The sequence below is a fragment of the Aotus nancymaae genome, unplaced genomic scaffold, assembly GCF_030222135.1.
Source record: "Aotus nancymaae isolate 86718 unplaced genomic scaffold, 86718_ANA_hifiasm-v0.15.2.pri h1tg000077l, whole genome shotgun sequence".
Classification (NCBI taxonomy): Eukaryota; Metazoa; Chordata; class Mammalia; order Primates; family Aotidae; genus Aotus; species Aotus nancymaae.
In genome coordinates this window covers 235,351-257,120 of record NW_026988492.1, presented here as the reverse complement: position 1 = coordinate 257,120, position 21,770 = coordinate 235,351, and the positions used below count along the sequence as shown (strand labels likewise).

Below are 21,770 nucleotides of genomic sequence, written 5' to 3'. Positions count from 1 at the left end.
TTTGTTCCCCCATAACTATCCTAACACTGTGTGTTAAATTCTTGACCACTTTTTTCCTTTTTAATGTTTTTGATAAAAACTTTATATATAGAAAAATGCACAATTCTCAATAATGTAGCCTAATGTGTGCCAAGAAATGCTTACACCTGAAATAGAGATACAGAGTATGTGCATTATCTCAGAGAATTTCCTGTGGCCCTTGGATAGTCAATCCCCACCACCCCTCTTTGCCAAATGTAACTACCGTTCTGAAGTCTTTGACTACAGATTACTGTTGCTATTGCTACAACTTCATGTAAAAGGAATCATTCGGCTATTGTAGTGTCTTCTTTAGTATTGTGATTTCTTTCACTTAAACTATATTTGAGAGTTAACCAAGTTGTGTCAGTTGTCAATTATTTATTACTTTTATGCTTAGTTGTGTTCCATTGGATGAGCACAACACAATTTGTTCATTCATGGATGAAAATTTATTATTGTCAGTTTTTTTGCTATTATAAGAAAGCTGCTATGAACAACCTTTTTATGAATGTACATTTTCTTTTCTCAGCTGCCAAATGTATTCTCATGGATGAACCTGCCAGATTATTTGCCAAAGTGGTTAAAATCTTTCATATTCCAATGAGTAATGCATGAGCATTCCAGTTGTCTGTTTCTTTAATGGTTGGTGTCAGTCCTTTTAAATTTAGCCATCTGGTGGGAAGGTAAGTTACCACAGTTATAATTTTCATTTCCCTGATGACAGAAGATGTTGAGCTATTTTCATGAACAAATTGATAATTCATATTCTTTAGTAAAGTGTCTGTCTAAAACTTTGATCTAATTTTTAAATTTTGTTGTTTGCCCTTGTTTTATTGAATTATGGGAGTTCTTTATATATTCCAGATACAAATTATTTGTCATGTGTGTTTATTGTAAATGCTTTCTTCCAATTTAAGGACTGGCGACACCTGTTCTAAGTAGTGTTTTTTGATAAGTGCAAGTTTCAATCTTGATTATTACCTATTTATCAAGCTTACATTTGGGGATTTCATTATCTAAAATAATGCCCGGGTGCAGATAAGGCCTTGCAGATGAGTTTCTGCAAATACAGTTTTTCCAATCAAAAGATCTATGAGCTAAAAATATTACCTGATTATCAGGAACTCAGTGTACAAGTGTAAGATTAGCAGAGCATAACCACTGCAGGTGTCCTATTTGAAGAGGAAGGAACCAAGAGACACTTCAAACTCATGGTTCATAGCAATTCTGAAATGTATGCAGGCACATGCTGGCAGTTCCCTGGATAGAGCTTAGTTAGAAAAAGTCACTATTGCTCTCAGATCCATCCTCTGGATTCTTGGTTCCTCCCTGTGTGTCATCTAGCTGATGTTTATAGCTAAGTAGTTTCCTGAGGATCTCATACACGTTTGTTTTTTTTTTTGAGATGGAGTCTTGCTGTGTCACCCAGGCTGGAGTGCAGTGGCTTGATCTTGGCTCACAGCAACCTCCACCTACCAGGTTTAAGCAATTTTCCCACCTCAACCTCCCCAGTAGCTGGGACTACAGGCATGCACCATGATGCCTGGCTAATTTTTGTATTTTTAGTAGAGATGGGGTTTCACCATATTTGTCAGGCTGGTCTTGAACTCCTGACCTCATGATGCACCCGCCTCAGCCTCCCAAAGGGCTGGGATTACAGGTGTGAGCCACCATGCCAGGCTACCTTTTTAAATTTTATCCTGTCTTTTTCCTTTTGAAACTGGTGGCAGCTTTGCCAGTACTGCTCTCTTAAAAATCTTGTGGGATTCTTGTGAATCTCATTATACTTGATTTCTTTATATAAAAGCCCTTCCCATCTATCTCAATACTAGCCATTTTTTATATAGGGCTTCCTATAAAACAGCTATGGGACAATGTCCTTAAGATTATCAGATGTGCCAATGTGTAATAAAGAATATATTTGAGACATATGTATCAGAATCTTACAGGAATTTTCTTTTCTCTTTAAGGTAGCTCCTTGACAGTTTTTGAAGTCTTGACAAAATATTTTACAATCCCCTTGGCTTTATCTTTAGATGATATTTTCCTAACAGCATGCTGGTTTGGATTATTGCTGTGATAGCGTTTCTTAATTTGACAGTCTTGGAGAGGGTAAGAATGAATCTCGCCCATTTTGATAGGCTGTGTTTTCATTTTCATTGGTTTAAATGCATTTCTAATTTCCCCTATGATCTCCTCTTTGCCCTCTGGGTTGCTTAGAAATGTGATTTTTGAGTTTCATATATTTGCGGGAATTTACAGATATTTTTCTGCTTTTAGTTTCTACTTTACTTCTGTTGCATTTGGAAAATACACTCTGTGTCATGTCAGTAGTCTCAAATTAATGAGACTTAGCTTATGTGTCACCACGTGCTGCATCTTTTAAAATATTCCACGTGTACCTGAAGAGCATGTGTATTCTGCTGCTGGTTGATGAACTGTTGTACAAATGTACATTAGGTCAAGTGTACTAAGAGTGTTGATCAGATCTTCTGTATCCTTACTATTTTGTATTTTACTTTGGGTTTACTGCTTCTAATGATAATATAAACAGAAGAGTTAATATCTCCAAACATAATTGCAGATTTGTTTTTTTATCCTTTAATTATCTCAATTTTTGTTTTGTGCATCTTGAGTTTTTTTATAAGGTGGTCATATATGTCTCCTTGGAGAATTGAACCTTTTATTATAATGCAATGTCCTTTATCTCAGTTGATACTCCATGCTTTGAAGCATCCACTTTCTACACACTACAGCTGTTTCACGATTAACATTTGCATGATATATCTTTTCCCATCATTCTACTTTTAACCTAGTTGTGTTCTTATATTTAAAACAAATCTGTTAAAAGCATATAGTGAATCTTGTATGTGTGTTTTCTAGACGGACAATTTGAACTTTAAATTGGAGTGTTTCATCCATTTGCATTTAAAGTAATTATTGATGTAAAGGGTATGCATCCTGTCATTTCTCCTACTATTTGGCCCATCTATTCTTTGTTTTCCTTTGCTTTTTTCCTTGCCTCTTTTGGATTAATAAGTGGGGGGTGTGTGTGTGTGTGTATGTCTGTGTGTGTGTGTGTGTATGTCTGTGTGTGTGTGTGTGTGTGTGTGTATTCTGTTTTACCCTGATTATTGTCTCATTAACAACACACTTTTGATTTAGTTTTAGAGGTGGGTCTATGGTTTGCAGCATGCAAATTGAGATCATATCACAATCTTTATCAAAAGAGCAGTATTACACACCACTTCATATATTAGGTGAGAGATCTGTAACAACATACTTTCACTGCTCCTCATCCTTTATTCACTATTGTCATATATTTTATTTCATTTTGCATATACCTTACCATATATTGCCATTGTTTTGTTTTAAGGTTCAATTTTTAAAAACAAGTTAAAAAAATTTTTATTTTTACTAGTGTATTTCCTATTTCCATGGCTTTTATTTTGAAGTGTAATCCAAATTTCCATCTGACATTTTTCTCCTTTAGTCTGTAGAACCTTATTTGACATTTATTTCAGTGCAAGTTTGTGGTGCTGAAATCCTCTTTTGTTTATTTTAAAATGTCTTTATTTCAACATTATTTTTTAAAAATGTTCACTGGTTATAGAATTCTAGATTGACATGTTATCTTTTCTTTCAGTATTTTTCAGATAGAATTTCAATATCTTCTGGCTTACATTGTCTTTTTTGTGAGACATACAATATTTCTTACTTATGTTTTCCTTCTATTCGTGGTATACTATACTTAGTGTTTTGTTGCTTTTTAAGGTTTTCTCAGACCGGGAGCAGTGGTTCAGGTCTATAATCCCAGCACTTTGGGAGGCCGAGATGGACAGATCATTTGAGGCCAGGAGTTTGAGAGCAGCCTGGCCAACATGGCAAAAGCCTATCTCTACTAAAAATACAAAAAAAGAAAAAATTAGCTGTGCATGGTGGATCATGCCTGTAATCCCATCTACTTGGAAGGCTGAGGCACAAGAATCATTTGAATTCAGTAGGTGGAGGCTGCAGTGACCCAAGATTGTGCCACTGAACTCCAACCTGGGTGACAGAGTAAGACTCTGTCTCAAAAAAAAAAAAAAAAAAAAAAAAAGTTTTGCTTCTTATTGTTTTTATGTTTTCAGAGATATGTTTATGATAGTTCTACAAGTTTTTTGCTATTGTTGTATATATGTTCAATCTGCTTGTAATTTATCGATTGCTTAGGATCTAAGAGTTGATATTTTCAGCTAATTTGGAAAATTTGGGACTATTTCTTCATATATGTTTTCTATCCCAATTTCTTTCTCCTTTCTTCCTAGGATTCCAATTATATGTATGTGATAATATTTGATATTTCCCCACTATCTTTAAAACTGTCATGATTTAACATTTCAGCATTTTTATTATATGTGCTTCATTTTTACTATTTCTTACTGCAATTTCCTCCAATTTTCTGACAGTTTCCACAGTATCCAATTTACTAATTAGTTAAGTGATTAACTAATTTTAGATATTTTAGGTTTTAAGGTCCGGAATTTCCATGTAAACATTTGCTACAATTACCATTTCTCTACTGAAATTCCCCATCTGTTCACTCATTATGCTCAGTATTTCCTTTATATCTGTCTGCTAATTCCAACACCTTTGTCTTCTCTGGGTCTATAATTAATGACTTTGAAAATTCATTAGTGATTGGTCACAATTTTTTTATATCTAGTGATTAAAATGAGAATTATGGTGTATGTTGTGAATTATCACTTTATTAAAAACCAAGATTTTTTTTATGAGTGACAGTTTTTTTATGAGTAGACAGTTTACTAATGGTTTTTCTTCATTTTCTAATGATCTGTAAAAGCTTTGTAAAGGTGGACATAAAGTCAGTCTTACAGGTAGATTCACTTCTACCGCACTCTGAGGTCTCAGATAAATGCTTGGTTTTTCAGTGAGGTCTCTGTGTGCTGCTTGGTATTCCTCCAAGAACTTAAGAGGAAAATTATGTACATTTCCATGGCTGCTTCTCACCACCACTTCTTCCTGTAATTTTCCCTTTCCTGTACATGCAGACTGCCTGGCAGCCTTGAACTCTAATTTCTGACTACACATCTCAGTGCGATCGCTCTTTTCTGCTTGGCCAGCACATCTCAGCGTCATGTCTAGAAAGTGCCTCCAGGCAAAAGGCTAGAGCCATCAGGAAACTCACTTTGCGTGTTTCCGTTCTTTCAAGTATCACAGTCCTATAGTGCCTGTGTTTCATTTTTATAGTTGTTTATGGTAGAAAGGTCATTCCGATGATATCAGTTACTCTGTAAGAAATGAAAGTTGCTCTTGACAATATTTTACTTTGCATTGTAGTTATTCTTGTATATGTCTTTCCTAGGGGACCAGAAGCACCCTGAGGGCAGAGTTCATGCATTCTTTACCTTTGTTTTTTTTTTTTTTCCAGAGCATTCTACACAGCCTATATGCTATTTATTATATTAGTTATTTAATTTGATTAAATATTTAATGAGTAAATCTTTAGAAAAATAAAATGAATGAAACAAAACACTTTATGAATTTTAAGAACAATTTCAAAGGACACAAAATGCATTGCACAGACTGATTTTCTTCCACTCATCAGTTCTTTCATTTTCGGCAACAATCACAGGAATACCTAAGTTCCTCATACTGCATTCTTCCCTGCTGATTCACAGATTTATTATAATCAGAAAGCATGTGAAAAACTGAGAAACAGGAGAAAAGAATCACTGACTGCCATTTGGTAATAGGAGTAATTATTAGGAGTCAATTCCAGCATTCCTTTTTATCTTTTGAGTTGCTTTGCTGGTTGTCATTCTCTGTAGCTATTAAACAGTCCAGCTAGAATTTTCTTGGTCACACAGGCAAAGATGATGTTTGGAGTTTAGAGGTCAAGAAAATCCTGATGACTGTACTTAAGTATGTTTTTCTTTAACTCGTGGACAAAGACTTATGGATAGGTGCAAAAAATAAATCCTCTTTTGCAACCCAGAATTCATTGTTCAGTATGATTTTTGATATATATATAAGAAGGGATATTTTGATACCTGAGACAGTTAACTAATGGGAGTATTGATAACCACAGAGGTTGATTCCAGGCCAGACTCAGTGGCTCATGCTTGCAATCCCCACACTTTGGGAGACTGAGATGGGAGGATTGATTGAAGCCAGGAGTTCAAGACCAACCTGGGCAAGAAAGTAACACCTTATCTACACAAAAATTTTTAAATGAGCTGGGTATAAGGGCACGTGCCTATAGTTGCAGCCACTCAGGAAAGGGAGGCTAAGGCAGGAGGATTGAGCCCAGGAGTCGGTGGCTGCACAGAGTTTTGATAGTACCACTGTACTCTAATCTGGGCAACAACGACATACCCTGACTTTTAATTTAAAAAGGTTGATTCTAGAACTATAGAAGAGATAGCTAAAAAGGATGGAACATGAGGGATATTCTTAGCTGTATTTATTTTATATTTCAATTTCACATTGACTTGATACCTAAGATAGCATTTGTTTTAAAAGCTTTTATCTTGAGAACAATAATGTCTGGAGTTAAAGGTATTGCCATATTCCACACATCTGTACTATTCTTGAGTGTGATGATCGCTTAGGGTGTCAAATTGAGAACCAGGCAGATCCATCTATACTAAAAATGACCCTAAAGTAAATTGGTTGAAAAAACTACACCTCAAAGATTCTTGGTTTTTCTATAGGTGTATTTTGAATTCTTCATCAGTATACCCAAATAAAAAGGAGTTGAAAGAAACCAAAATAAAAGAATTATGGGCTGACAGGACAACTGGATTAAAATAAGCATCAATTTCTTTACAAAAAGCTAACGTGAAGATAAATCTTTTGAAGATAAATTTTGACACCAGTTCTTTACAGGAGCTAAAGTGGCCTTGATGGACAGTGGAAGAAATCACAACATGGAATTCCTCGAATAAAAATTTATTGACTTTGAATAATTTTGCCTAATGTGACATATACACAATTAAAAAGAAGAAACCTCTTTACACTGTGAAAGAAGGAAAGAAGAAAGGAAAGAAAGAAAGAAAGAAAGAGAGAGAAAGAGAAAGGAAGGAAGGAAGGAACCGCACCTGTTTAGGGCACAAGAGGACACACGTGTTCCACACAATAAGGGTCAACGCAAGAGTCTGCTTCACTTGAACACAGGTATTTTCCTTTAAGGTAGAAGATGAACTTTATTTTCATTTTCATTTTTAAGCTTCTCAAGGTTATTTATAGATGAGAACCTAGAAGTAAAGGTGGTCGCATCACATTATTTCATTTCTAGAAAATGACCGAGCTTGCCAGCAAGGAATTGCCCTAGTGATTTTTAAATGATTCCAATTCATTGAGCTGTTGATATGTTTCTTCTGTGTGATTTTCTCCCTCATCTACTTGAGCATTTTGCTAATTCTCATACACGTGTAATTCCCAAAGTCTCTCATCGCTTCTCCTGTTCTTAGATACGTCCTGCAAACTTGGAGGTCACCCTCGCTCCTCATGCTCCCCAGCTTACCCGGATCCTCCGTTCTGCTCCTTAGTCAACGCTCGTCGACCTCCCTGTAAATCCCACGCAGACATGGTCCTTTATACCTGCTGACCTCCTGAATCCAAAAGCTACATTTTCCACCGCCTGCCAAAATCTTTCACTGGGTATCTGGAGAACATTTTCCTTTATGTGTCAATTGTGAGCCAAACGAGAACAAACACTACATTGTTTTCGCTTCTGCCCTTTTTAGACATTCTGCAAACTACCCTATGTGACAGCTTTGTAGAATTGAAACTCAAAAATTGTTCTGGCCCTTTTTCATCCTGTTTGCCCTCACAGCCTAGTCACTTTTCTAAAGATTCTCTGCTACATGTCCTGGATAACCATCCTGGACATCTGATGGGCCCTGGTGTCTCTCCCTGTCATTAATCTTGCGTGTGACTTCCACAGAATTGATATTTTTTAACTTGGGTAACAATGATGTCATTTTCTGTTTTAAAAATTCCAGTAAAAACTTCAGTGCATTTCTGTCATTAAATACATGCACCTTAGTCCAAAGTATTCGCCCTTAAAACAAGGCTGTCCCTTTTTTCCTTTTCTCCACTGTTTCTCCTATGTTTCTTGTGCTATAACGAAGGTGAACTCTAAGCAGGTTTTTAAGTATCTGTTCCATTTTCCCAGCCCTGTGCCATGGTTAATGCTGTTCTGTGTACCAGACATGCTCTCCCTTTACTCCTTCCTTTTTTTTTTTTTTTTTTTTTTGAGACGGAGTTTCGCTCTTGTTACCCAGGCTCACCGCAACCTCCGCCTCCTGGGTTCAGGCAATTCTCCTGCCTCAGCCTCCTGAGTAGCTGGGATTACAGGCACGCGCCACCATGCCCAGCTAATTTTTTGTATTTTTAGTAGAGACGGGGTTTCACCATGTTGACCAGGATGGTCTCGATCTCTTGACCTCATGATCCACCCCCCTCAGCCTCCCAAAGTGCTGGGATTACAGGCGTGAGTCACCGCGCCCGGCTTGGAGTATTTTTATAATAATAGAATATTTATCTATGAATTGGGGGAATAATTGGACCCTCAATATTTTGCTACGAAAGACTGAGTGCATTCCTGCTCTAAAACCTGATGAAATCTGCTTTTCCAAGAAAAACCAAAGGCATGTTCTAATAAAAAATCTTTTGAGTAGTGCTGCTCTTTTTATAGATGTGGAGTGGTATTGCTGGTGGTGGTGTCTCGTGCATTCTTTCAGACACGTATTTCCCATAAATGCACTAAATAAAACAAGGTAGTTTTCTTTCTCTCTACACACACACAAATACACATGCATACACTCATGCTTTTGGCAATCAAAAATACAGTATTTTAGATAATTTGGTGACAGAGGTCAGCAAGTTAACTCAGAAAATATAAAAAACTCTTCTTTAGGCCTGTTAAATAACGTTTTCTATGAAAATAACATTGTGGTAAATTGATACGGTAGGCAGGAAATGACAGGCATTCCTTTATAATAGGTCACCACATAGCTGATAGATACATCTGATGGGCTCACCTGGTTTTTATCATAGTCCTCAACCTTGAGTCAGTTCTGTTGTAGCTAAAAATTATAAGGTTAATGAGTGACAGATAAAAAATTATATGTCAATAGTAACTTAGATGAATGATTTTTTTAAAAATCTTTTAAAAAAATATTTCAGAAAGTTGCTGCAGTCTACAATTATAACTAAATGTGTCACTGAGAAACTAGTACACAGAAATATACCCCATAAAAAGGAATTAAGCTAACATTTTAGTTGAATAATATGCATAAATACTAAGATTTATAAAAAATATAGGCATCCACACACATGTATAGTTTTCATGTTAGTATAGCTTTAAAAATATTAGGAAAAGGTCCAGCAAAGTTACTATGGTGTCTTATCAATATAAAGACAGTTTGGATTTTTGTTGAAAACAAAGTCAAATAAAACAGAAGTTAAATTACAAATGAATGCAAACACACAACCGCATGAGTGAAAAGATTTCATTAAGACACATAATTCCGTGAGTAGATTTCGATAGTTTTGTACAGCTTGTGAATACAGGTTCTTTATTTCCTCTCTTTCCACAAATATAATGTATAAACTAAAACGGGGGTAAAATATGAAAAACAAGAAGGACATAAAGTAGAATCAAACTTTTTTTTTATTCATTCATTCTTTCAACAGATATTTACTAAGTATCCACTATTCACTTAGAATTTCATGTTATTTTTATAGTACCTATTATAAATTCCAATAATAAATGCCTCTCTATTTTTTCTTTTTCAATTGAAGAAATGGTGATATACTTTAGATTTCTGTCCTCACTGAATCTCACATTAAATTGTAATCCTCAGTGTTGGAGATGGGGTCTGGTGGAAAGTGAATGGATCATAAAAGTGGATTTCTCACAAAGGGTTTAGCACTATCCCCTTGGTGCTGTCTTTGCAATAGTGAGCTTCTCGAGAGATCTGGCAGTGAAAGTCTATGGCACCTCCCCTCTCACGCCTGCTCCTGCTCTCACCATGGTCTTCTGCCGTGATTGGAATCTTCCTGAGGCTTCCCCAGAACCCAGAATAGTAGATCCACTAACAACTTATACCCTGCACCTGGAAAAGCCTCAGGCACTCAGCACCAGCCTATGGGGGCAGCTGTGGGGACTGAAACTTGCAAGCCACAGGGGCTGAGCTTTCCAAGTCCTAGGGAACCCTCTCCTCACACCAGAGTGCCCCGGAGGTGGGATGCGGAGTCAAAAGAAATCATTTTGGAGCTTTAAGATTTAGTGACTGCCCTGCTGGGTTTTGGACTTGTGTGGGGCCTGTCGTCCTTTCTTTTGACTTACTTCTCCCTTTTGGGATGGGAATGATTTACCTAAATCCTATGACCCTGTTGTATCTTGGAAGTAAGTAACTTGTTTTTTATTTTACAGGTTCATAGGTGAAATAGACTTGATTTATTTCGGATGAGACTTTTTGGACTTTTGAGTTAATGCTTGAAAGAGTTAAGATTTTGAGGGATTGTTGGGAGGGCATGGTTGTGTTTTACAATGAGAGAAGGAATTGAGATTTGAGAGGAGCCGAGAGCAGAATGATACGGTTTGGATCAGTGTTTCCACCCAATCTCATGTTGAATTGTAATCCCCAACGTTGCAGGTGGGGCCTGGTGGAAGGTAATTAGATCATGGAGGCAAATTTCTCACGAACAGTTTCCCACCATCCCCTTGGTGATTCCTCGTAACAGTGAGTTCTTGCAAAATCTGGTTGTTAACGTGTGTGGCACCTCCCCCGCTTACTCTTGCTCCCGCTCTTGTCGTGTGAGATGCCTGCACCCGCTTCACCTTCTGCCGTAATTGGAAGCTTCCTAAGGCCTCCCTACCAGCAGATGCCACCATGCTTCCTGTACAGTCTGCAGAACCAGAAGCCAGTTAAACCTCTGTTTTAAGAAATTTCCGCCGGGCATGGTGGCTCACGCCTGTAATCCCAGCACATTGGGAGGCCGAGATGGGTGGATCACGAGGTCAAGAGATCAAGACCATCCCGGTCAACATGGTGAAACCCCATCTCTACTAAAAATACAAAAATTAGCTGGGCACGGTGGCGCGTGCCTGTAATCCCAGCTACTCAGGAGGCTGAGGCAGGAGAGTTGCCTGAACCCAGGAGGCGGATGTTGCGGTGAGCCGAGATCGCGCCATTGCACTCCAGCCTGGGTAACAAGAGCGAAACTCCGTCTCAAGAAAAGAAAATAAAATAAATAAATAAATAAATAATAAATAATTGCCCAGTCTAAAGTATTTCTTTATAGCAATGCAAGAACAGCCTAAAACAAATGGTATTTTTCTGCAGTTCATATATTTACATGATTGTAAATTCCTTGAACAATGAAAATATGCTTTATATAATTCAAAATTTTGCTTCTCTAGAGAATATACATACTTAAGGCAGTGTAAAACTAGAAGATGTTCCTTCTTTAACCTAAATTGCATGTTTTTGTGGCACTGATCTTCCTTAAATAAGAAATAGGCATTATTTTATTTCACGAAGGATAAAATCAAGTTGGACAGGTAGTATGAACATAAATTCAAAAAAAAGAGGAAGGAAAAAAGAAAAGAAAGAAAGAAAAGGAAGAAAGGGAGGGAGGGAAAGACAAAATCCTAAGAAATGAAATTTAAGTATTAAGATGTGTAGTGTAGTTTCTACACTGTGCTGGTACAGCCTGAGGTTATTGGGGTGGTGGGAGGGAACTTTAAAAAACAAGCTGTGACGAGAGTTGAGGCTTCACAACGTACTATTGCGTGGATGCCACTCAGAAGCGGGAAAATACGTAAGTAATAATATGGAGAGGAAAACAGCATTATGCATTTGGGATACACTGAAAAATGGCCTTTCTAGGAAATGGAGGGATACATTTAGAAAGAAAATAATGTGTTGGCCTTGAACAGCAGTCTAAAGAATTTTGATTTGTTCAACAGCAATAACAAATCAAACTTATTTAGGAAATATCAATGTAACAAAAACATCCAAGTTAGGTTTAAGAAGGAACGTCTTCTAGTTTTACGTTGCCTTACAGGGTATTTCAGAACACATGTGCTCAATGCCATGATAATAACCTGTTTAGTGAAAAGTAAAAAGTTGGAAAACACCGGGTCGGACAAAGTTGGACAGATTTCTTAACTGCAGAACATTCTAGAACCTTAAGTTTTCAAATACACATTTTCACCTCTCCAATAAGGAAAAGTGTGTACACTGTTTTTATAATTGTTTGATAGTGGGACCCAGGAACACAGTGTGTGAAATGCTGTTCTAGGTATTCATTGAAATGTTAAGATTACAGGGTATATATCCTCCTACTGGTCATTAACTCAGCTCTGAGTTCCTATGACCCTGATGAGTGCTTCAGGAACAAGACCTCATTGTCTCCAATGGCAACTACTTGGTTTTCTCCTAACACAGTCCTGTCCATCTTTACACAACTCTAATATTAGGTTGTTCTGTGTGTTATCTTCTCTAATTATAAATAATAGTTCTAGTTCTGTTTTTATTTATATATATATATATATATATTTTTTTTTTTTTTTTGAGATGGAGTCTTGCTCTGTCACCAGGCTGGAGTGCAGTGGTGCAATCTCAGCTCATTGCAACCTCTGCCTCCTGGGTTCAAGCAATTCTTCCGCCTCAGCCTCCCGAATACCTGGGACCACAGGCACCTGCCACCATGCCTGGCTAACTTTTGTATTTTTAGTAGAGACGGGGTTTCACCATGTTGGCCAGGATGGTCTCGATCTCTTGACCTCGTGATCCACCCACCTCAGCCTCCCAAAGTGCTGGGATTACAGGCGTGAGCCACCGCGCCTGGCCTATTAATATATATATATTTTAAATCTTTGGTATCGTATTATTGAATTCATTTAATTTAAACTTCAGTTAAATAATTCTTATCAAAACGGTCCTGAGTAATAAGCTTTGGCCAAATTAACAAGTAGTAGCTGTGAAACCCAAACATTTGAGACAGTTCTCAGTTAATTTAGAAAGTTCATTTTGCCAAGGTTGAGGACGCGCCCGTGACACAGCCTCAGGAAGTCCTGACGACGTGTGCCCGAGGTGGTCAGGACACAGCTTGGTTTTACACATTTAGGGAGACGTGAGACATCGATCCATACGTGTAAGAAGTACATTGCTTCAGTCTGGAAAGGCCGACCACTTGAAGCAAAGGCAGGAAGACTTGAAGTGAAGTTGGGAGGGAGCCTCCAGGTCACAGAGAGGTGACACACAATTTCATTCTTTTGAGTTTCTGATTGGCCTTTCCAAAGGAGGCAATCAGATTCGCATCTATCTTAGTGAGCAGAGAAGTGACGGAATAGAATGCCAGGCAGCTTTTCCCTAAGCAGCTCCAGGCTTGAGCTTTCCGTAATGATTTTGGAATAAGATATTTTCCTTTCACATATCCCTGTCCAAACATATAGAGCGAACAGAAGTTCTCAGAGTCTCTGCCTTAAAAATGAAGTAGGAACTTCTCTTTCGTAATTGTATCATTATCTATGTAGACACAGCCAGCAATTTTCTTTCTAATGACAGCTAAAAAAATTGAGCAACTCCAATTCCCAGGTTTAAGGTGTCATGAAGGATACTCTGATTTAGCAATAATTGTATCCCTAAAATAGACTGTCACATGGCATCCGACTGCCTCGTGGACAAAATAGGTCATGGAGCAGCGACTCCTGTAGCTGTTTTTGAGGTGGACTGTGGGATGCCGGGTGTCACTCGCTACAGGGCTCTGCCTTTGTATTCACATTTCTGGCCCCACAGGAGTTTCATAGATAACCTGATTTCACCTATTTTTTTCTCAGAGAGGTAGAATAATTACCCACGCTATGCACCTGAAGTTTCATTTCTGTTTAAGAATATGTCTTTGATACATAGAACATAGAAAAATCGTGATGGAATGAAGGAATATCAGAAAGAGAATAATATGTAGCCACAGAAAAATAAATATTAACATCATAAACTATGGCACTTTTTGATAACACTATTTTCAATTATCATTGCATAATTTTCATTGAGATCACAGTTACCATCTAAAACCTAGATAAGTCTTTTATCATGTGGTGAGCACAGTTTGTAAAAAGATTTATTGTGTAACCAAGGGGGTTTATATACATATATGGAGAGAGACAGATTGATAGATTTCATTTTAATAAGAACAGAGTGAAGATAAAACAAAGGATATCTGGCAATTGTTTATCTTGAAATAGTCATATAAGTAAAAATATTTAACAGCAATTTTTTGTTTGTGATATTTATTTAATTTATGTTGCATAATTTTACATATTATATATTATTATACTGCATGTAATAAATACAATGTAATAATTGGTGGAAAAAAACATAGTTTTATTTCTGTAGGGATGAGAGAAATCTAAAATGGAGTCAATCAATCTATTTGTGTGACTACATTAAATACGAAGGCAAATTTAAAGGGTAAAATAATATAACATTGGATCTTCTAAAATGTATTAAAAGAGTGCAATTGCAGGAATGCAGTATTAATGATTTTGTTTATTTGGATCTGAGCTACGTTCATTTATTATCAAATACTACTGCTTTTTTGAAAAAAATGGAAACTGTTTACAGTCAGCATTAAAGCAGAAATAAGTCATTACTATAATGATGGAAATAGTTGGAAATGCAATGTACAATTTCACATTAAATCAAATTCAGAGTGTTTCTTGGCCTGGTTTGCTAATGCTTTCTGCAACCAGAAAATTTGGCTGCAACAGGGCAATAGAATACTGGTGAGAAAATACTGGAACTATTACCACTTTTTTAAAAGGAGAAAGCAAGAAGTGAAAGGAGTAAACCTAACGCACGGAAAGCAGTGCACGTTCACTCCACTAACAACTGAAGAAGCGTAAGCAATTCTGGATTAGAACCGGGGCGCGTGGAAAGGACTTTGTCATTTGTGTTCACATCGTCGGGCGCTGAAAGGTATCACCTGGCAAGTGTCCCGCCCAGGCGGGCAGAGGTGACGCTGCCTCTCTCCTGGCTGTGTGCTCACATCCACAGCCTGTTCCTGCTTCCCCTCCACGTTAGAGGGGATGGTTCCAGGAGGCCGCATGGTGCGTGTCAAAGCAAAGCAAACCCAATGCCCCGCTCTTCTTCATGCCGCTCTCACATTCGTCATGAAAGCCCAGAGCTCCTCATCCTAACGATGGTGCCGGAGCCTCGGGTTCTGGCCAGGCCTCTCTCCCCAGCGGCTCTTCCCTTCTCCGGCCCCTCTCTTGGCTGACAGCGATGGTTTCTTTCCATGAGAGACTCTGAGAAGAACTTGACTTTAGAATATTAGGTTTGTTTTTCCTCCTGCTCTCCTCGGATTTCTTTTCTAAGAAAACAGAGAACAAAATATATATAAAATCTGTGTGTGTGTGTGTGTGTATGTATATATATGTGTGTGTATATATCCACACACACATATATATACACACACTGTATGTGTGTGTATATATCCACACACAATATATACATATATATATAGTGTTTGTGTGTATATATGTGTGTATACATATATGTATATATGTGTGCATATATATATAGTGTGTGTGGATATATAGTGTGTGTATATATACATATAAAGTGTGTGTGGATATACACACACACATATATAGTGTGTGTATGCACACCTATATATACACACACACACATTCTCTTTTATGCTGACTATAAAAAATTTCCGGCCAGGTGTGGTGGCTCACACCTGTAATCCCAAGACTTTGGGAGACCGAGGCAGACAGATCACCTGAGGTCAGGAGTTCAAGACCAGCCTGGCCAACATGGCTAAACACGGTCTCTACTAAAAATAAAAAAAATTAGCCGAGCGTGGTGGCGCACACCTGTAAACTCGGCAGGCTGAGACAGGAGAATTGCTTGATTCCAGAAGGCAGAGATTGCGGTGAGCTGAGATCGCACCATTGCACTCCAGCCTGGGTGACAGAGCAAGAAAATAAATTTCAATTTTTTTCAGAAAAGCAGTAGTACTTGATAATAAATGAACATAGCCCAGGTCCAAATAATTTATTAAAAGTGCATTCCTGCATTGGCACTCTTCCGATAGCTTTTTTAAACCACTCAATGTTACGTTATTTTACAGTGTAAATTTGCTCTAGAATTTAACGCACGCACACAAGTAGATTTTCTCTTTTTCAGATTTCTCTCATCCCTGTAGAAATAAAACCATATTTTACTCCACCAATATGTTAGATTATATTTATTACATACAGTATAATATGTATACTATATGCAGTTATATATATACACACATATATATGTATACTACATGCAGTTATATATACTATATGCAGTTATATATATATACACACACACACACATTTTTTTTTTCTTGTTGTAAAGTCATTGTTTCCTTGAACCTAACAGCCACAAAAGTACACATGCCACAGACACACACAGTGATATTCTGGAGGTTTGAGGATGAGCCACCAACTCGATTTTTAAAAATAGTTTCTTATTTTGAAGTGCACTTTCTTTTCAATGCCATTCATCTTCCCACAATCTCCCCCTTCAATCACTGGTGGGAAATATGAGCCCTTTGGGAGTTTAAAACCCCTATTTCGAGGGCAGTTTTCTTTGTGTGCTTTGTCTTCTGACCACAGTCTCTGTTTATAACACTGTCAGTTGATAGCAATCAGTATTTAGGATAGAGTAACAGCCTGGCAGAACCAATAATTTATTATTTTTTTTCTTTAGCGCTTGAATTGGAATTTCATGCTTTTAATTGTATTTTCAGAGATAACTTGAGGTTTTGTGTTTTGGGGGTTTTGGTTGTTCCTGAAAAGAAGAGGGTGGATCTTTTAGAATAAGAGTTACTTTTGTTTTTACAAAAGACTGAAATCTTATTTTATAGCTTGGCTTTTCCCCCAGGAGTTAGGTTAAAGGTTATCTCCCTGAAAACTTCAGACTGGCCATTTGGCTCTGTGCTGAGTAAATAACTTCGTCCTGAGGTCTTAACTGATGTTTTGGTGAACCCAGCAGCAGTTAGGGCTGTGGTGTTTTCATTTGCATAAACTGCACCTCCGAAGAAGTTAATGCATGATAGCATGTCGCTAGAATCTGTGGAAAATCTGAGTTTTTATTTCTCTATACATACAATCTGCTTGTTGGGCCATTTAGCTGAAAACACATCAGCAGTGCTCAAAATAGAAATGCATATATCTAATTATGTGCATAAACAATAAGCCAAGATTACAACCTCTGGTTCTTCTGTGCAATCTTGAATACCTGGCTTTAGGCTTCCCAACATGGGGGATCGTTTTGGTCAAGGCACGGTGACACTTCCAGGGTTTAGATAACAGAAGTGTGAAAGGAGGTGCTAATAGGCCTGTTTGCTCCAGTCATCGAGGACTCCAGAGGCTGATTTTCTAGTTCATGTGTTTTTCCCCATCTTTAGTACAATGAACTTCTATATTTTTTCATTGCTTCCCTTTCTAAACCAACTTGGTATTGAGGGGGTAATGTAGTGACCCTTTCATATTATAATTCTTTGTTTTTTGGAGTTAGTTATGTTTCTTGTCAATGTTTTCCTCCTTCCTCTAATTATTCCTTTGCAGAATCATGCATTTATAAGGCTGGACAGGAATTTGAGGGGCCACCGTAGGAAAAAGAACTGAACATGTGGTGAGCAGCTATCACGAGCTGGGCTCGTTTACCTGCTCTCTGAGTGAACTCCTGGCCCGCATGTCTTTGGACTTGGACGATCTGTAGCTAGGAAGGGACACAGCCACAGTCCAACCCATTCTTCAGTTATATGCAAGAGGCCAAGCCATGTGAACTTTCTATAGCTTCTTTGCTGGTGCTAAGTGGGGGTGGGGCGTGCAAGAAAAACCAAATCATCATAAGAACCGTAAGGGTTCTTGGGTGCTTGCCGAGTTTAGAATGAAGAAACTGAGGCCAGCACAAGAAGATCCAATGCGAATTTATTCAGCTCCCGGGCGAGGTTCTGCGGTCAGACAGGAGGGGCCGGAGAAGTCGCAGGGACTCCTCTCAGACGTGGGGTTTTATACGGAGCTTGCTATTGGCAGGTAGTCAGGGTTTGAATGCTATTGGGTAGATTTACAAGACCTCTTTTGCATTTTGGTGGGGTTCTTTAAGGGAGGGCTAGGCTGTGTGAGGGGGGTGGGTGTGTCCGAGCTCCTGGAGAGGGAGGGGGTGTGTCCAAGCTCCCGGCAAGGCGACAGGCCTTACAAGAACAATAAAAAACAAACTGTTCCTCTGAGAGAACAAATGCTTTTGTAATCGCAGACACATTTCTTTAGCTGCCATGTAAGACAAATACCATTTTTCCTCTCAGTGGACAACTGACACTTGTTTTCACATACATGTCCAGGTATGATGCCTTCTCAGAGATCCACATACAATCTGCCGCAGTGCTGCGTTCCCACACTCCAACACACTCAGCCCAGTGTGTTTGGTATTAGGATTCTCCGAACTGTGGGCTAAGGACACTGTTTGGAATGATCGGTGTTCTGCCCACTGCACGAGGCTGCTCTGAGACAGTGTGGGAGGTGACCGGAATATCAGACAGTGTGAAAGCCACTCACGTCTGGCCTCTGCTTAGTGAGCCAGAGGAAGCTGCCTAAGTGAGTGGGAAGAAATAATGAATTGCTTGCAGGAATGCATATGAGAATCTACTGAACAAGACTTGGTGCTAATCAACACAAGGACCCTGGCACTGTTTTAAAACAGATGCTTCCAGACTCCTGGAGGAAGGCGGGAGGACAGAATGTCTTGTCAAATTTCTTTCAAGCCCTTCTGTTTTCTAAACAATGAATAAGAAAAAAAAGAATTTAGGTAAAATAGCTTCCACCCATATGACACCACAGACATAGCAATGCTATATAAACTCCCTTCTACTGTAAATTTTTTACAATTTTGTCATCATTTTTTCTAAATTATCCATAAAATGTCTATTTCTCTTAATTCAAGATTCAACTTTTCTAGAAGAATTTCTCCAGCATTTCAAGTTGTCTTTGACCTCAATTTCCTTTTGACACTTAAACAAATATAGTCTCTTTTTAAAAAATGCCTTTTTCTCTTCTGTCTATTCACTCAAATCCTCCTAAATAAATACATTGTACTTCTTTTTCTTTTAATTTTCTTTTAGTGCTGCTGAAATGGGTTAAATCTTGCTTCTCTTACTGCACTTTCATTTTTAAATACATTGGAGATCTGAGATCTGTGTTTCTATTTATCTCTACAATTAGGTTGTAATACCTTGAGGACAGATGCCTCGACGGACCTTGGTCCCCTGCATTTCTGTACCCAAAGGCTGCACGCAGTGCCTCTGTGTAATGTCATGGCAGCGTATGTTGCAGACCAGATGAGGTCTTGGTTAGTTAAATATTTTCATGCGCCTGACTCATCTTTTCAGTGAGATCATAAACTCTGCAAGAGCCGTGCGCCTGACTCCCTCCGGTACTTGACAAATGGTAGGTATTTAAATTAAACATGAATCAGCTGAAATAAGACAAGAGACAATCACAGCGGGTAAGAATCTGTGCTGAACATACGCTAGCGTCCTGCTCTTCCCGCACATTAGTACCACGTGCTACTTGCTACATGCTGCCTCGCGTAGTTTCCAGGCATTACCTGATTTGTTTCCCCCACCCTATGATAAAGGTATAATGACTATTCCTATTGAGAAGCAACAAAATTAAGGCCCAGTAAGGTAAGTAATTTGCCCAAGATCATATTACTCGGAACTAACAGAACCGGTATCTCACCCAAGTTTTCTTTCTCTAAGATCAAGCCCTTATCCAGTAATACTCTAAGTCAGGGGTCCCCAGCCCTGGACTGGCAAGGGCCTGTTAGGAACAGGGCTGCCCAGCAGGAGGTGATTGGTGGACAAGGGAGTGGAGCTTCATTGTATTTCCAGCCTGAGCTCTGCCTTCTGTCCCATCAGTGGCAGCATTAGATGCTCATAGGAACGTGAACCCTATTGTGAACTGCGCACGTGAGGGATCTAGGTTGCGTGCCCCTTATGAGAACCTAATGACCGATGATCTGTCACCATCTCCTGTCACCCTCAGATGGGACCATCCAGTTGCAGGACGATAAGCTCAGGGCTCTCACTGATTCTACATTGTGGCGAGTTGTATCATTATTTAATTACATATTACAATTTAATAAAAATAGAAATAAAGTGCACAATAAATATAATATGCTCCAATCATCCCGGAACCATCCGCACCCCTGGATGGAAAACTTGTCTTCCGCGAAACCAGTCCCTGATGCCAAAACGTTTGGGGACAGCTACTCTACGTAATTTATATTACTTGATAAGAAATTTTTATTTTTTCATTAAGTTAAAATCTACAGACAAAAATTCTCCCTCTTTAGGACGTAGTTCTGTGAGTTTGGACAAATGCATGCAGTCATGTGTTCATCAAAAAATGAAGACAAACAATAGTTTATCAACAAATAAAATCCCCCATGCAGCTTTAAAGTCAACTCTTCCCTGGCAGCCACTGATCTTTTTTCTATATTTATGTTTTTGTATATTTTAAAACTGAATTATATAATATGTGGTCTTTTGAATCTGACATACTTCACTTACAGTAATCACTTCAAGATTCATCCATATCATGGCTTGTATCAGTAGTTTATTCCTTTCCTTGCTGAATTCCATTGTATGGATGTATCACAGCTTATCTACTCACCAGCTGATAACCTGACTGAGTTGTTACCAGTTTTTGTCAATTCTGAATAAAGCCACTTTAAACATTTGCATACAGGTATTTGTGTTAACATAAGTTTGTATTTTAATTGGAATAATACCTAGGAGTAAGGTTTCTGGGTCATATGATAATTATATCTTTATTTTTCTGAGAACTTCCCAATTATTTTCTGAAGTTGCTGTACCATTTTGCATTTTTACCAGAAATGTATGTCTTTAATGTCTCCAAATCCTAACTGGTATTTGGTACTGTCTTTTGTTTGTTTATCCTTTTGCTGATTAAAGAGGACAAACTAAAACTAAAATCTAATTAGATTAATTAGATAAGCTAATAAATCTAAAATTTTATAATTTTAGATTTTCCATTTAAATCTATGATTCACTTTGGATTTTTTAAATTTAAAAATGCAATGCAACAATCAAAGCATTTTATTGTTTTGCGTATGGATTTTCAATTGTTCTAGCCTTGTTTGTTAAAATGATTATATTTTCTCCGTTTAATAGTCTTATCTTTGTCAAAAGTCAATTGACCATACACGTATGAGTGTTTTCCTGTACATTCTATGCCAGGGGCAACAAGCTTTTTTTTTTCTTTTTGTAAAAGGTCCAGAAAACAAGTATTTTAGGCTTTTTGGACCACATAACATTTGTTGTAACTACTTAATTCTCTTTAGCACAACAGCAGCCATAGGCAATAGGTAATTGAGTAAGTGCAGCTGTGTTGCTAGAGGCTGAATTTGGCCCCAGGAGCTATGGTTTGCTGATCCCTGCTCTATTATATTCCATTTATTTATGTCCACTTGTATGCTAATACCATGCTGTCTGGATTGATGTAGTTTTGTAATAAGTCTTGAGATTACGTAGAAGAAATCCTCTAATTTTGTTATAAATTTTTTTTGACTATTTGCCTTTCTACATAAATTTTACGCACAGCTTGTTGATTTCTACAACAAATCCTGCTGGGATTTTAACTGTAATTGTGTCGAATCTAT

At 38.0% G+C, this 21,770-nt stretch overlaps 1 non-coding gene across 1 annotated transcript; it reads left to right on the top strand.

Moving 5' to 3' along the window:
* Nucleotides 1-5,937: 5,937 nt before the first annotated feature.
* On the top strand, nt 5,938-6,067 carry LOC135271434 (small nucleolar RNA SNORA40). The gene has a single exon (XR_010339575.1). It is a non-coding gene; the product is annotated as a small nucleolar RNA SNORA40 (small nucleolar RNA).
* Nucleotides 6,068-21,770: the final 15,703 nt, after the last annotated feature.